The sequence below is a fragment of the Macaca fascicularis genome, chromosome 4 (assembly GCF_037993035.2).
Source record: "Macaca fascicularis isolate 582-1 chromosome 4, T2T-MFA8v1.1".
Classification (NCBI taxonomy): Eukaryota; Metazoa; Chordata; class Mammalia; order Primates; family Cercopithecidae; genus Macaca; species Macaca fascicularis.
In genome coordinates this window covers 130,147,846-130,163,091 of record NC_088378.1, presented here as the reverse complement: position 1 = coordinate 130,163,091, position 15,246 = coordinate 130,147,846, and positions in this window count along the sequence as shown.

The window sequence follows — 15,246 nt, the reverse complement described above, 5'->3', positions numbered from 1 at the left end:
AAAGAAGTGGAAGTGTGGGTAGCTTCAGAAGAGGACATTACTCAGGGTGCCAGCTCCCCCTGGAACCTGTGGAGACCTAATCATGAAGGTGCCTTCTGCCAAGCCCTACCCTCCATCTCAGTCCACCTCAGAACTTACCTCTAAGCAACCCATTCGGGCTTCTCTGATGCCATTGGCCTCCTCGTGCATCCATCAGTAGGACTAGGCTCCTCTGCAGCTGGCTGTCCTCTGTTCCCTCTCTTAAGCCCCTGGGATCCCAACCCTTGTGTCTCTTCCTACCCATCCCCCAGCTTGGTCCAGGTTGGAGCCTTGAGCTCAGGTGGCCTTTCCCTCTTTCCATTCTCTCTTTTCATTCTCTCTTTCCTTTTCCTCTTTTTCTTCTCCTTCCTCCATCCTCAGCTTTGTCATTTTCTTTCTCCTTGTTCCCCTGTGTAAGCTGGGGGCAGGGCCAGGTGTGTGATGGAATTCTACTAGGTTCCAGGCGACCTATACCCGGAGGCATTGGCCTTTCCCTGGGGAGCTGGGATTAGCACCCAGCCAGACTCTTGGCCTAGAGCTGAGGTTGGAGGCAGGGAGTGAGGGGAGAAAGACAGTGTGATCCAGCATGGTAGGGCTGCCCCTCTTTTTCAAGAAAAGGAGATCTGAGGACTCTTCAAGGCAAAGACCTGGGCTCTCAGCACCTGTGAGTTCTACTTCCAGGAAGCCCCCTTCCCTCTCCACTCCCCCCTTCCCAGTTCTGCTGCTGCTGAGGTGGCTCCTGCTCCCATTTCAACCAGCACCAGATCCATTAATAGCATCAATTTTATTTGCACCAGCCCCGGATCCTTCCCCGCTCCCCGGGGGCACCCGATCCAGAATGCCAGGCCCTGCTTCCTTTTCTCCTGGAACACGCTGACTCCCTCCCTTGGGCGCCGGGGGAGTTGGCAGGATAATAACCTGCGAGAGGAAAACTCTCTTCTCCCTGCTTTCTAATCTTCAGTGCTCACCAAATTAGAAAAGGCATCAGAAGCCCATCGGGCAGACTGCCGCAGGGATGTCATGCCATTAACCCCGGGCTGCCTCCTGCTGGTGTAGGCAGCTGGGGGAGGATGTTTCAGGCCCCCACAACCCTTTCCTGCCCCCTGCCTCTAAGCAGAAATGGAACCCACCCCCAGCTCAATTTCTCCATCACCCTACCCCTGCCCCCATCAATAGGCATGGACTCCCCTACCCCATCCTCCTCAGCCTCCCCATACCCCATCCCCAACCCTGTGAGTTGCAGGGATTTCAAGAATAGCCAGAAGGTCTCTGGACTCCTATCCAAGCCCTCATTTTATACATGAGAAGACTGAGGCCCATGGAAGGGATGTTTGTCATCCTGTTCCTCCTTTAAGAACTTGCTCAGCTGGTTCATTTGTCCATTCAGCAAAAGTTGACTGAACTCCTACTCTGAACACCAGGTCTCATTCTAGGCACTCGAAGTGCAGCAGGGGACAAAACAAAGTCCCACCCTCATGAAGTCCACAAGCTGCTCCTTCCAGGAGGCTGTCCCTCATCCCCTGAGGGTGGACTAGGTGTCCCCCACATGGGACCACAATTAGGAGTTTACTTGCCTCCCCCCTGGGCTGAGCACATACGGACAGCAGGGAGCCTGCCTTGTTCAACTCTATCCTCAGCCCCTGCTGCAGGGCCTGGGACATTTACATGTTCACTACATCTTTACTAAATAGTCACGACTTATACTCATGTAGCACTTACTATGTGTCAGCCGCCAAGTGCTAAGAGACATTATTATTATTCCTATTTTAAAGGAGAAAATGGAATCACAGAAAGGTGAAGTGACTTGTCCATGGTATCCACGCAGCAGGTGATTGGAACCCAGGGGGTCTGGCTCCAGAGTCAAAGACCTTAATGCCTCACTGTGAAGAAACGAATGTCACCAATGATCCAAATGCTGGGCTTCTCTGTTCATCTCTTCTCAGGTCTCAGGGTTAGACAGTTCTTCCCCCTACCTTTCATGACTCTCTGCAACTGCAAATACCACCTCGTGCTTTGTTTTCCCACTTCCAAGGAGATGGAGCCTGCAGACAGTTCCTGGCCTCTGTCAGATCATCTCGCTCAGTCCAGGATATGCTGCATGCCCTCAACCCAAGAAATGGGGCTGATGTCCCTGGTGGTCCTCAGACACTCACTTCTATCTCCCTGTCTAAGTGTCCTGCTATTCCAAACCCCCACTCCACCCGCTTCAGAAAGCCTTGCTGTGCCCACAGTACCATTTGGATGAGAAACAGGTCTCTGCCACCCTGGGTACCACCCAGTGTGGCATAGCCTGGTTGCTCTCTCTAATGGCTTAGGGCTGGGCACATAGTAATTGTTGAGTACATGGCTGGCTGCTGGGCTGAATCTCCCTGGGTGATGTATGCAAAGCCAGGGAGGAATTCTAGTTCCAGCCCTGCTATAACTTGCTGTGTGGCCCAGGGCAAGTCGGCCCCTCTCTGAGCCTTTCTCTCTTCATGTACTTTGAGGGTTTGGACCGGATGGCCCCTGGGTTACTTTCCTCTGTAAAATTCTAGCTTTAATTGCAAATTGTGAAATCCAACCTTCACAGGTCAGTGTCAAGCAGAATATCCTTCCCTGATCCTGGGTAAGGCTTGACTGCTGAGATAGGTAATAAAGTGAGAAGTGTCTGCAAAATGGCCCGGAGAGGGTACAGCATCTTGCGGGGGAGGAGGGACTGGGCAACCTCTAGAAAGGATCTTTCCATGAAGGCTGGGAGGTAGGAACGAGGAACGGGAATGACACTGAGCCGCCACCCTGTGCCAGGCCCTGCTGTGGGTAGCCTATATGTTGTCTCATATTCAGTGCTCACAGCCTCCCTGAAGTGAGTGCTCTCATCCCATTTTACAGATGAGGAAAGTAAGACTTCTCTCCAAGGTCACAAAGCATGCGCGTCTCTGAGGGAGAATCAGGGCACGTGTGTCTGACCCCAAATATTGGACTCTGCCCATGATACAGAGCTGTATCTCCCACCTGCCCTGGACCGCGTGTGCCTGGACCTGTGTCCTGTGTCCCATCCCTGTGCTGAACACCCAGGTGTGTACGTGGAGGTAGGGAGGGCGTGTGCAGGGGTATTGTATATACTAACACTATATCAATATCTGGATATATCTCACACTAGATCTGGAAAGTCACATCAGTGTGTGTGTGTGTGAGAGAGAGAGAGAGAGAGAGAGAGAATATACAAGTGAGATGAGGAGAAGACTGGGAAGCCACAGGGGAGAAAAAAGAATAGTTGAAAGGGCAGAGAGGGACAGAATTAATATGCAGAATAATGAAAGTGACAATAACAACAATAATAATAACAAGAATAACACAAACCTTGCCTTTTTTTTTTTTCCAAGCTGAATGTGAGCTGGAGCAGGACTGAGGGGATTAATCTCTTAAAAAATAAGTGCCGAGTGAGGAGACAGGCAGTGATTAAGGTTTTAACTGATCAGTCTGCATCTGACAGTGAACCAGCTATTATCTTAACGGAATCAAACGAACATTCAAAGCTGTGCTCAGCCCCAAACATGAAAGGAGATGTCATCTGCTGGCAGCTGGCAAGCCGCAGGGGGAGCTGAAGGGGAGAGAGGAATGGAGGGAGCGGAGGAGAGACAGAGAGAGAGAGTGACGGTGAGGGACATGGGAAGGTAGAGGAAAGGAGGGCATGACAGGCTCGTGCTGCTCTGTTCCCCCCACCCACCAGACACGCACACCATGCCCCAGTGCCCCCAGTACCCCCCACGACCAGATCACAGGTCCTAAAGCACAGGTCTGAGATTCAGTCACTCCCCTGCTCAGAAACCTTCATTGGCTCCCCACTTCCTAAAGGACAAAGACAGGACATGATGAAGGCAGGGACCCAAGGGAGGAGGCTGTGAGGCTCAGGCTGGAATCTTGTTTCCTGGGGTGCCTCGACCAGGACCCCTGCTCCTCTCTCTCCCCCAGCTCCAGCACAATGAAGCCTCAGTAAGCTGTTCCTTAATGAATAAAGGAAATGGGATAAGGAAATAGAAACAAGAAGAAAAACAGAGAGAGGTGCTTTGGCCGGGCATTTAGACTATTTTTCCCGTGTGATTCTCCCAGCCTCCAAAATGAAGGTTATTCCAGTCTTTGTCAGAGAGGTGGAGCAGCTTGCTGCAGATCCCACAGCTTGGAAGAGGCAGGACTGGGATTTGAACCCAGGCTTCTCTGACTCCAGTTTCTCTGCTTTTCTCACCAAAAATAAAGTGGGACAGAAGAGCAGAGACAACAGGGAAGAGAAGGGGCAAACCAGAAAAGAGCACCGAGGGAGCTCGTTATTCTGGTACTTTATCCCTGGACATCAAGCCAGAGATGTCTCTTCCCGTCCAACTCTTCCAAAGCAAAGGCACTGGGTGAGAGGGACTCTACAATGAGCCTGTCCCTGGGGCCCTGGCCCCTGGGCCTGGACCAGCACCTACAGCATTCGGTATTTGTTGGAGGAGGGAAGGAGGGAGGGTGTGGTCCCATGGCAAGTCCCAGCAGGGGTGGAACAGAGAATGTTACCTGGTCTGTGGCCACCCCACCCCTCTCCAGGACCCTCAGACAGAGGAATACCCAGCCCCAAGGCCGTGTGTGAGCGTGTGAGCTTGGGGGAGAGAGAAAGGAAAAGGCAGTGGAAAAGGAAAGATTTAGAAAGGGAGGGAAAAAAAGGAACATATCTGGGAAATTTAAAAAGTTGACTCACATACAAGGGCCCTGTGGCAATGTATTTGTTAATGTTGAACTGACCCTCTAACCCCACTTCCCCTCTCTTACTGTCTCTCTCACCCACTTGAGGAGACAGCTGTTCCTCAGAGAAAATAGACATATGGTCCTCCGTCTTTCCTCTTTGTCACACACTCTCAGCCTCTCGGCCTCTCTCTCGCTCTCTCTCTCTCACACACACACACACACACACACACAGCCAGTGCTGGGTCCCTGCTCACAATCTGCCACTCCGGGCCAGTAGCCCAGCTTGGGCCACAGCCAGACTCCCAGAATTGCTCCTTTTGGTCCAGGTAAGACCAGGCAGGATCTAGTCCAGGCTCTGGGTGTGGAGCTGGCCCTGTACTTCCCTGGTGCCTTGCCCCTCCCTGAATGCAGACTTCAAGGCTTGCCCAGAAGGGTGGAAGTCAGGGCAGAAGCCAGTAGCCAGCCATGGTGGGTTAGACGGGCAGGAGGCAGGGGCTCCCCTAGAGCTTGTGATAATTCCCTCTCCAGGCTGCCAGTCCCTGTACTTTCCCTCTTCCTCCATCCTGGTTCAGGACATCCCCATTCATGGCTGAATTGTGACAACAACCTCCTAAACCGTCTCCCTGTCTTTAACACACACGCACACCACTACCAGGAGTCTCTTTCTAAGACACAGCCCAGATGGCATCCTTCCCTTGTCAGAAACCAACAATAGCTTCCCTTTGCCTGTAAGGACCAAGTCCAGATTGCTAAAGCTGGACTCAAAGTCTCCCACAGTCTGCCCCTCACTCTCCTCTCTACATTTGCTCCTGCTACCCCTACCATCCTCTACCACCATCACCCCTGCCACCCCCTAGAAACATCTCCTCCTGTGCAAAGTGGCTCTCACTCTGTCCCTGAGCATGACACGTCCGTCTTCCTACTTTACACATGCAGTCACTGTTTTTATCCATCTGGAGGCCTCTGTTTCTTCCCTCCACCTAATCTCTCTTTAGGGGTTTTGAGGTTAACTCAACTTTGTTGAGTACTTAACATATGTCCAGCGTTGTTCTAGTCCCTTTATAAGAAATAAATAATTTACTCTTCACTTGAGCCCTATAAGATAGATTTTACAGAAAGGAAACTGAGGCAAAGAGATGCAAAGCAACTTGCTAAAATCACATAGGCACATCCAGAAAGTGGCAAAACTAAGATTTGAAAACTTATCAAACCTTAGGAGGTTGGCTTCAAAATCTACACTTTTAACTATCACACTACTCTGCCCCTCAAGGGCACCCTCTTCCTCCTTAAAGCCTTCACTGGTCACCCAGCCCCCATATCCAATCTTTTTGTCCTCCACCTTCCTCAAATATATGTTATCTGTACCTCTCATGGGCTCCTTAATTACACAATGCCTTGAATTAGTACTTTGATCTCTCTGTGTGTTAATTTTATCTCATGAACTAGATTATTTATTATCAAGAGTATAAACTTATAAACTGTGTTTGCCATTACTCTTGTAACCCCACCATCACCACCAGTTACCTAGCACACTGCTAGGCATATGGGTTAGAAATAAAAATAGCACCAGTTAACATGTGAGTGCTTACTAGGTGCCAGGTACTGTTCTAAGTACTTTCCATGGATTGATGTACTTATTCCTCACAGATGAGAAAATAAGAAGGATTAAGTAGGCCAGGTGTGGTGACTCACACCTGTAATCCCAGCACTTTGGGAGGCCAAGGCAGGCAGATCACAAGGTCAGGAGATCGAGATCATCCTGGCTAACACAGTGAAACCCCGTCTCTACTAAAAATACAAAAAAATTAGCCGGGCGTGCTGGCGGGTGCCTGTAGTCCCAGCTACTTAGGAGGCTGAGGCAGGAGAATGGTGTGAACCCGGGAGGTGGAGCTTGCTGTGAGCCAAGATCGTGCCACTGCACTATAGGCTGGGCGACAGAGCCAGACTCCATCTCAAAAAAAAAAAAAAAAAGATTAAGTAATTTTCTTGTTCATGGTCACACAGACTGTGGTAAGTTAAAGATTACTACAAATTATTGGTCATTCCCCCACTGAGAGGTGAAGTTTATTTCCCTTTCCCTTGACTCTTTCACTAATACAATGTTGCAGATGTGAGGCTATGCCACTTCGGGCCTAAGCCCTAAATCAACGTGGAAGCTTCCACTTTTGTGCATCTCGGAGCTCTGAGCTGCTATGTACAAAGTCTGGTTAACCAACTGGAAATATCATGTGGAGAGTAGAGGCCCTGAGGATGCCTGGAGAGCAAGAGGTCCAGCCATCCCAGCGTCTCAATCAGTCCTCCGACGACTGCAGCCCTAGCCTCCATCAGATTGAAACTCTAAGAAAGACCTGCAGAAGACTCACCCAGCTGAGCCCAGCCAGCCCACAGTCCTAGGAGACATAGTACAATGGTTGTTTTAAGCCACTATGTTTTGGGGTGTTTTGGTAGATAGCAACAGAAAACTAAAAATGGGTAGGTCCTGTTATTTTCCCCATTTTTCAGAGGAGGAGGAAATAAATGGAGGGCTATAAAGGTTATGTGATTACTTTCCCAAGGTCATGTAGCTTTTTAAGTAGCAAGTGGGAGCTGAGGTTAGGGTTCAGGTCTGGGAAACTCAGAGCTTGAGGAAAATGAGTTGTTGCAACAGTTAACCCTCAGTTAGTTATTGAAGGCAACAGGTTGTTATGGACTAGGTGTCTGGAAATAGCCCTTGACCAGTAGGGTAACTCATTTTATTCCTGAACCTCGGTGCCCTGCTGTACACTATGGGAGGTGAGGGAAAGCAGTTGCTTCCCAACTGTACACTGAGAGTCCAGGGCAGGGGGGTTGCAGTGAATGAGGTGGGACCAAGAAGGCAGGAGTCTGGTAGCTGCCTCCCACCCCTGACAACACCCTCCACCACCACTGTTGATCTGATTTCTCTATGGAACTTCTACAGAAGATTTTCTTTGAAAAATGCATTGTGGTTTCAAAACCACTGGACCAGATAATTTCTAAGACCCCTTCTAGCCCTGACATTTCAGGATTCCATGAATGAATGATGGGAATGAATGGATGGGTGGATGATCAAACTGCTGTGGCTCCCCTCTCTGGATGAATAATGTGGAAGTACAGAGAGAGGGAATGAATCCATGAGGCACCACAAAGTGACTTGGAATGTGGGGGAGTTCTGGAACATGGCAACAGAAGGGCCAGGAGGAGGCTGCTAGCGATGGCTGCAGGGATGAGAAGGAATGGAGAAGGGTAGGCTTGGGAGGCAGAGCTGGGGAGGCAGCCTGGGGTGCCTGCACTGACCATGAGAAGCCAGTGTGGCATCAAGGGTTAAGCACACATGCTTTGGGGCTAGCAGGCATGAGTTTAAATTTCAGCTCTATTGGCCGGGCGTGGTGGCTCACGCCTGTAATCCCAGCACTTTGGGAGGCCAAGGCGGGCAGATCACGAGGTCAGGAGATAGAGACCATCCTGGCCAACATGGTGAAACCCCATCTCTACTAAAAATACAAAAATTAGCTGGATGTGGTGATGCGTACCTGCAATCCCAGCTACTCAGGAGGCTGAGGCAGGAGAATCACTTGAACCAGGGAGTTGGAAGTTTCAGGGAGCCGAGATCGCACCACTGCACTCCAGCCTGGTGACAGAGTGAGATGCTATCTCAGAAAAAAAAAAAAAAAAAAAAAAAAATTCAACTCTGCCTTTTACTACGTATTGACCTGTGAACCGTATTTAACCTCTCTGAGCCTCAGCTTTCTCACCTGTAAGATAGAAATTATGTAATACCTATCTTATAAGACTGGCATGGGATAAATGAGATAGATCAGGTGAAAAGCATAACCCAGTGCTTGGCACATAGTGAGTACTCCATAAACGGTAGCTGTGCCTCCTTTTGGAAGATCTTGATGGCCTGGGTTAGCTGAAGCCCCAGTAGCATAGCTAACCTCAAGAAGCCCAGAAAGGTGCCCTCCACTTGTCTCCAGGTAAAGGTGCAACAAGGTATGTGTGTTTGGGAAGGCAGATGGGAGGGATAAAGCAGAGCCTGAGGCAGGTGGGGTTTAGGGTGTCATGTAGAGAGATACTAGGAACATATGGCAGGTACCCAGATACTACCAGGCCTCCCAAGAGCTGGAAACCGAGCAATCGGCTGGAGGTGGCAGAGAGTTGACCAGGCTAATTGGGGAGTGTGAATGAGCTCTCTCAGTGGGCTGTGCCTCTCGAAAAGGCTGAAGATAAATCTGGGAGGCTCGGGTGCCATCCCACCCTAAGCTATACCATGAGAGAGTCATCCCTTTGGCTTGTGATGTTTCCCAATGTAAGGCAAATACAATCTAGGAGGGATTTGACAGCTCATAGAAATTGCGACTAGACCCACAAATGACACAGGACAGAGCTCTCGGGTCAGAGAGACAGTGTTCTGCAGTAGCTGCAAACTTTGAAGCCAGCCGACTGGGGTTCAAACCCTGATTCTGCCATTAGCCTGTTCCATGGCTATTGAGGCTGTCTGTACTAAGTGCTGTAGAAGTAGTCATGGTTTCTGATTTCATGGCACCAGCAGTCTAGTTGGAGAGACACAGACTCAGGAAAGGTTTGCAGACCCCTTGGGTGGTGGGTAACACACCCATTCACATCAGAGAGTCAGTACTTGAGCTGGAGCCAAGGAGGATATTAGTGCAGGTTCTCAGAGAGGTCTCCAAGAACCAGGATATGCCAGGCTGGGTTTGGAGAGATTAAGGGGAAAGAATTTAGAGAGAGGAGAGTCTGGAGACAGGAACACAAATGGCCTGTCTCACCCGAGCAGGAAGTGGGGTTATGGGGTGGGAGTTAAGGTGAAGGGGACTTAGGGAGCCAAGAACCTTGAATAAAGATGGAGAAGTTTGAAGTTCCCAGCTACGTCCACTCCCTCTGGGCAGAGGCAGGAGTAAAGGACACAAAGATCAGTCAGGAGGACAACAGGGCTCACAGGTGCCTCTGCTGAGGCTGCGTCCACTCTGATAGCCCCTGCCAGCTGCCCCAGCATCCCTGGGTCCCCAGGGTCAGGCCATTACAGGGCGAGATTTATCACAGGCAGGTGTGCTCCAAGACGGTATATTATCCAGGATTATGAACTGTAACAGGATAATCTCTCTAATGTAATTCAAGCTCTCGACATGGCTTATGGCTCCTTAATGTACCTCAGACTGAAGAATTACAAGAACATTCTCCCCCCAGCTCCCCATGTCCCCTCCCTCCCTTCCCTGTCAACCCCTAAATGATTTAGGCAATTGCCTGAAGCCAGATCTTGGCATTTAGTCATAATTCAGTGCAGTTCAGTAAACATGACCAGCAAGGAGCTTTCCCTGCCTGTCCCTTTCCTACAAAGGCCTCTCCTTCCTCCTCCACCCAAATCCAGCCCCCAGGGACAGGCTGAGTGCAGGACAATCCATGACACTCAGTACCCTGGGACCCACCCCAAGAGACACTCTAGGTACCAAGGCTTGAGCTGCCAGGTTTGGCCTTGGCTTTCCCAATAATCCAGCATGATACTGTCCTGATGGCATCACCATCTAGATGGAGAGGATAACCCCAGAGCAACAGAATAGTGTCATAGCCCTGAGTATCTGAGGCTCCTAAGATCCTAAGATGCTCCAATTCTGTGAATCCATCTTGTAAACTCATGCCCCTTTGGGAAAACAGTCAAATCTTCAAGCTGCACCAACAGAATGTTTTACCAAGTTTTACTTTCTATAGGTTTGCCCTTCCTGCAAAACAAAACAAAACCTTCTCCAGGGAGCTGTGCCCCTGCAACTAAAAAACTGATCTAACCCAATCTCTTTCACAATACAGGTAACGATCTTGTAACCCAGACAGAAGGGTCTTTCCTAACAATAACATTTACTGAGCAGTTACTATGTGCCAGTCATTTTCCTACATACTTTATGTGATTCATTCATTTAATGCATCCGAAAATCCTTTGAGTAGGTACTGTGATTCCCCATTTTACTGATAAGAAAACTGAGGCTCTCCTGTAATCCCAGCACTTTGGGAGGCCGAGGCAGGCGGATCACGAGGTCAGGAGATCGAGACCATCCTGGCGAACACGGTGAAACCCTGTCTCTACTAAAAATACAAAAAAAATTAGCCGGGCGAGGTGGTGGGCGCCTGTAGTCCACTTGGGAGGCTGAGGCAGGAGAATGGCGTAAACCCGGGAGGCGGAGCTTGCAGTGAGCTGAGATCCAGCCACTGCACTCCAGCCTGGGAGATAGAGCGAGACTCCGCCTCAAAAAAAAAAAAAGAAAGAAAACTGAGGCTCAAAGAGGTGCGGTCAAGGTCACAGATCTATTAAGTGGGAAGCTGGCACATGAGCCTAGGTAGCCTGGCTCCAGAGCCTGTGTTCCCAACCATTGCTCTACAACAATTGCAGGGTCACGCTTGAACATAAGCACTGGAACCCAGTCCCAGAACTTCCTCCACCTACTGAGCACCCTGCTGATATATCAAGGGAATAGGAAAATAGGATTTACTCCTGGCTCCTAGACAATATCACATATTTTCATAGTGGTCCCAAGCTCACTAGGGTGATCAGAAGACCAGGCCTCCTATCAGCCAGCCAGTGGAGGCTATTTGGAAGCCCCTCAGCTCAACTGAGGCAAGTACTCCCTTCCCCTGCCCACCCCATCATTGCACCCTCTTCTGCTGCTGCTTTCTTTGTGGTCATGCCCGACTTCCCCCTTGCCTTAAACAGAGAGCCAGAGGCCCCTCCAGGCTGCCAGGATCCAAGGAAGGCAGAATGAATCTCCCGTACAGTGGGAAGCGACCTCAGGTTGGGAAGAGTTCCTCCCAAAGTCAACTCAGTAAAACAAAGGAGTCTTATGGATAGGCGATTGAGTACATATTGAGTGCCTTCTGTATGCACTGCATTGGTCTTTCCCTAATGTTCTTTCTGATCTTGAGTAAACCACTTGGTCCTTTGGTAACTCATTGTTGTCATCTCTAAAATGGCTAATACTAGCAGTGAGGACTAAATTAGAAGACGCAGCTGAAAAAAAAGAAACTTTAGAAGGCACTCTTACTTGCAACTGTGACACCACGCACACACACACATGCATCCCTCCGATTGAGTTGGTCATTTTGGATCTCTAAAAAGGACTGAATTTAGTTGTGTACCCACCCTCACCCCTGCACCCATACCCCAGTAAGAAGAGAAAAATCCAGATGAATTGTCTATCTCTAACCTCTGCCTCTGAAATAGGTTAGATCTGAAGTTATACCAGCCTCTCTGGATGCTGTCTGTGACATTTGGGAGTCTTTGTCCTGGGAGGAAATACTACATAGTCAGAGGCCCTCAGGGGATACTACCCAATGTAGAGGGAAGCTGTCATCTATACTATTTGCTCATTAACTTGTATAAATGCCTATGGTACTTGGGGTAAAGAAACCAACATAGGAGTGTGTAGATTCCTGAGTTACAGTCCTACCTCTAACCTCCCTTTCCCTGAACCTCAGCTTCTCATCTGTAAAATGGGGTATGAGGAGGCAGTCCCAGGTCCCTCCCAGTCTAGCATTCCTTTGCAGATTTGCCCTGCCCCTTTCCTAGGTCTTCAGACTCTCCCTCTTTTCTCCTCTTCCTACTTTCTTTCTGTGCTACTAGCTGACCATCTCTAGGCTCAGTAGGTGCAGAGACCTGTTATTCCAGGACATGCCACGAGGGGGAGCCTCCATTTGGATGCTTGGAGTCAGGAAGGAAGCCAACTCAAGTATAAGGCTGGGGAATTCAGTCAGTCCCAAGGGACCCCATAAAGACCCAGGTGAAAATAGGAAGGAGAGAGCTCTGAGCTACAAAGACCATACTCTAAGCTCTCGAAGGACTGTGATATTGATATATATGTTCATTTTTGTTTCTCAAAACAAGTATGTCTGGTGGGATTATCTCATTTGACACTCAGTCTCATTTATGAGTCATGTAGGGCGGGTGAAATTATCTATCACCTTTACAGGTGGGAGAACCAAGTCTCTGAGAGATCCTAGGCTCACCTAGGGTCACACAGCCAACAGGGGGCAGAGCTGTTGATGGCCCAGGTCTTACTCTGTATGTCCCTGCCTCCCCCATGGATTTGCCCCAGGCTGAGCACACCAGGGATCTTGAGGGACACTTCTTGAATGAACGAATGAATGAATGAATGAACAAATGAATATGTGGGCCCTCTGGGCCTCCGTGGAATAAGCCTTCTCTGCCTTGTGTTGGTCCACTCCAACACAGAGCTGACTGGCACCTTTGCGTCATTGTCTTCCTCTCCCTCTCACCTTCTCACAATGTTCATCCCTTACCATGAGACTCAAAGCTGAGGGGGATTTTCATTAGGTCCAACTCACTTGCACAGATGAGGAAAGTAAGGCACAGGAAGGGAAAGTGACTAGCTCATTCCTACAACAAATACTTACTGAGTGCCTATTTGTGTGAAGCCCTGTTCTAAGGGCTGAGACTTCTTTTAAGCCTCTGTCTTCATACCACCTCCAATCTAAGAGAAGGAGATACACAAATCATCAGGTAAATATGCAGCAGGTTAGATGATGACAAGCGCAACTAAGAAAAACAGAGCAGGGCAAGGGAGGTAAAGAGCCTGGTGGTGCATTGGGGTGGGACATTGGGCAGAGAAAGCCTCAGCAGAGAGGAGAGCATTGTAGGAATCTGGAGGGAACAGCAAGTGCAAAGGTCCTGAGGCAGGATTGTGCTGTCCCGCCCAGGGAACAGCTAAGAGACAGGTATGGCTGGAGTAGAATGATGATGAGGAGGAGAAGGGTGACAAGAAGGGGCAGAGAGGTAATCAGATCACTAGAGTTTTGTAAGGAACATTTTCTCTGAGTGAGATATACTGCTATTGGAGGTTTTGAGCAGAATAGGGACATGATATGACTTCAGTTTTAAAGGGATAATCCTGGTTACTCTGTTGAGAACAGACTAGGAGGGAGAAGGGAGGCAGAGAGGAAGGTAGGAGGTGTTGCAATACTTTAGCAGGAGACGACGGTGGCTTGGAACAGTGAACTCAGTGAGGAGGTGGTGAGGAGTAGCAAATTCTGGACATATTTTGAAGACAAAATAAACAAGATTTGCTAAAGCATTTGGATGAATGATGACAGAAAAAGAGGAGTTGAGAATAACTCCAAGATTTTCTTCTCCAGCAACTGGGAAGATGAAGCTGCCCTTTTCTGAGATGGAGAAGACTGACAGGTGGGGGACCCGGGTGGAGATCAGAATTTCGAAGTAGAACAAGTGGGGTTTGAGATGCCTGCTATATGTCCAGGTGAAGTAGGAAACTGGATTTATGGGTCTGCAGGTCAGGAGCAAGATTAATAGTAGAGCTAAGAGAACAAAACCAAAATCTCATATCTCTCGACTCCCAGCAGAGTCCTTTTCACAGTACGTAGAGTACTCTCCCGCGGGCTGGAGAATTTAAATACCTGCGATCAAAACCTAAAGCGCAAAGAGGAAATACGGTAACCCTTAGCGCACTTCCCTAGCCCTAGCTCTACCAGTGCCAGAGCTGGAGAAGGTCGGAGGAGAGGGGACCGCACTGGAGGGGGCTGGCTATCTTGGGGAAGTTGGGTGAGGCCCGAGGGAGCCAAGGGCTCAGCATGCAACTGGGGCGGAGTGGGGGCTGCTAGGCTTAGGAGCGGATCTCCATCGAGGTCTGGGTTTCTTCTCTCGCAACGGTCTTGACTGTTTCCTTGAGCCACCGTCAGATATTTATTTAACCTCGCAGTTCAGCCTCCTGGGGGCCTGCAGGGAAGGGATGGAGGCAGGGCGGAGAAAGCTGGGGGAGAAGGGAAGCGAAAGGGGAAACATTTTCCTTTCCATGAGCAGGCCGAGCTCACGCATGGAGTCCCACCCCAGAGGTCTGGGGGCCAGCAGCCCCTTGGATTCCAAGTGTCAGCGTGAGAATTCAGGAACCACGGCAGTCTGCCCATCTCTATTTAAGAACGAGGAAATCGAGGGGAGCGGTAACTCGCCCAAGGTCCCACGGCGAGTCCAGGGCGGCGCTAGACTCCCAGTCTCTGGGGTCTCTCCCCTATTCTTGTCCGTCAGATGAGCACCGGAGACCCGGTAGTGTCGGGACTGGATCGGAAGACCTGAGTTCTGTGCGAAGCCACATTTACCAGCCTTGTCTTCGGGCTAGACACTTTGGCGCTCTGTGCCTCAGTTTCCTCGTCTGTAAAGGGCATCGCTCTTGCTCTACCTTCCTTGGCTTGCTGCTGGACAAATTATGTTTTTTGAAAAAACAATACCACCTGCCAATTGCTGAGCCGCAGTGAGCCTGGCACTGTCCTGGGCGCATCGCCCAAGACCTCCGTGTTCTCCCAGCTTTGTAAATCCCGCCGCTGCTCCAGCCAGTGAGAATGGGAGCTAAAGGGAGGGGTGGGGGTGAGGCCAGAACCTGGCTGTCTAGCCAGAAAGAAGCCCCTCAGCACAAAGCGGCGGCGCGTACCCCCAGGCCTAGGGGTCGGTGTCAGGGGCACTGGGAGAGTGGAAGCTGGGGGTAGGGGAGCGGAAGTCCCTGCTGG